A 2,272-nucleotide genomic window follows, 5' to 3' on the forward strand; every position below is an offset into this window, starting at 1 on the left:
AAACTCGACAATAAGTGTTTTAAATTCAACCATTAGAAAAAAATCAACTCTTAATCTTACTTGTTCAGTTTGAGCTCATTATTTACACCTTGTGTTTGCCTTTAGGCGTACCTTCTTATTTTTGTTGGTTTGTTGTTTAATCTTCTGGCACGTCGTCTGTCCTCAGGATGTTTGGAATCAACAAGAAATGACAGTTTGATTTCAAAACAGCGTTTCTTGTCCTTCATTCGAGTGTTTTTAAGTGGTGCAGAGTTACAGTGAAACCTCTAGTGTTGTCTTTTAACTCAATCACTTCCAAACAACATATCACAAGTAGGAGTGGGAACCTCAGGGCACCTCACGATACGATACGATTCGCGATACAAGGCTCACGATAACGATTATCTCACGATATCATGATGCAGCGATTTTCGATATATTGGTCAGAAATTGGATACATGACATTCTACGATACAACTGTTGAAACGGGAAAAAAAGATATTTAAAAATAGAAAAAAATACTGTTTAAGTCATTTATTAAACAGTGACACCTTTTCTGTGCAACATTGCTGTAAAATATAAATCTACTGCAAATTGTGCACCTGCACATATAGAGGAAACAAACCACAACCACTGATATCGCTTGGAAAGATCATGATGAATGGCACCCTTAATTTCTTTAAAGTTTTAAATCTTTAAAAAAAAAATAAAAAAATAAAAATAAAAAGTGCCATAGGTGTCAGCAGTTGAGCTTGGAGTGGGGCAATGATAAAATTGGTGGGTCTTTTCTTCGTATATGACCTTATTTGCTTGGTTTGAGCACTTCCACTATCTGCTTCAGCATTTAAGATGCCAGACTTGCTCAGTCACAGTCTTCCTCACCTTAAAAACAACAAAATAAAACAAAAAATATTAGCTACTTCATAGCTTTTGAGTTGAAATCCTGATTTTCTTTTTTTGTGTTGGAAGTATTGATTTAAAAGAAATATGAATTGAATGTATAGAAATTAAAAGTGCAATAATTACCTATTTTTAATATGTAAGCAACATTAATTATCATGCACATCACTTTATATATCTTGGAACCTATTCAAACAATTTTTATAGCTTATTGTATCAAAATGACAGTAATAACAGTTTGTGTAGTAAACTAGATGGAAAGTGGTTCTCAAATAATATCAAATAAATCGGTAAATTCATGAGGGCTTGTTCGATATTCATTTTCATCCAGTTTAGGGTCCTGGTTTATTTTATATCATTCAACACCAAATGTCATCAAAATAATACATGTAAATTAAAAAGTCAATTACATTGCAAAACTTTCTTACCTGAAGTGATGAAAGCAAAGCTCACAAACTCCAGTGTCCACTACGTCACCAGCTCCCAGTGAAACTTATTTTTCTTAGACAATTCTTGCATACAGCAAAGTCCTTGTTCACCTTACTTCCTTTCTTGTTGGTGTAAAATCTAAAGTGTGTCCCCATGTGTGATTTGTAGCAATATTTTTCTCATTTTTTCCTCCACCGTTCTCACGGAGCTTTTTTATTTTTTCAACCCACTTGAGCTTCCTCTTCTTCTCTAGACAACTTGTGCGCACTTTACCCTCACCGCCACTCCCGAGCGCCCCTAGTGGCCCGCCAAGGAATTGCTCAACAAACATTGAGCAGTTGACAGCATCCATACTCCATTGTATGGCCAATATGTTAAATAAAAGTATCGATACTTGGCGGGAGCATATCGATAACCGATCGGGTTGCAAAATATCGCGATATATCGCTGTATCGAGATATTGTCACACTCTTAATCACAAGTAGGGCTGTCAAAATTATCGCGTTAACGGGCGTTAATTAATTTTTTTAATTAATCAGGTTAAAATATTTGACGCTATTAACACAGATGCCCCGCTCAGACACATTTAAATGACGGTACAGTGAAATGCTCACTTATTAATTGTGTTTTATGGAGTTTTGCCGCCCTCTGCTGGCGCTTGGGTGTGACTGATTTTATAGGCTTCAGCACCAATGAGCATTGTGTAAGTAATTATTGACATCAACAATGGTGGGCTACTAGTTTATTTTTTGATTGAAAATTTTACAAATTTTATTAAAATGAAAACATTAGGATTGATATAAAATTTCTATAACTTGTACTAACATTTTTCTTTTAAGAACTATAAGTCTTTCTATCAATGGATCGCTTTAACAGAATGTTAATAATGTTAATGCCATCTTGTTGATTTATTGTTACAATAAAGAAATACAGTCCTTATGTACTGTATGTTGAATGTATATAT

At 34.3% G+C, this 2,272-nt stretch overlaps 1 long non-coding RNA gene across 1 annotated transcript; it reads right to left on the reverse strand.

Moving 5' to 3' along the window:
* Positions 1-498: 498 nt before the first annotated feature.
* Positions 499-1,576, reverse strand: LOC130930740 (uncharacterized). The gene is made up of 2 exons (XR_009067103.1): positions 1,308-1,576; positions 499-861 (listed from the first exon to the last, which is right to left on the reverse strand). It is a non-coding gene; the product is annotated as an uncharacterized LOC130930740 (long non-coding RNA).
* Positions 1,577-2,272: the final 696 nt, after the last annotated feature.

This window comes from Corythoichthys intestinalis, chromosome 15 (genome assembly GCF_030265065.1).
Source record: "Corythoichthys intestinalis isolate RoL2023-P3 chromosome 15, ASM3026506v1, whole genome shotgun sequence".
NCBI lineage: Eukaryota > Metazoa > Chordata > Actinopteri > Syngnathiformes > Syngnathidae > Corythoichthys > Corythoichthys intestinalis.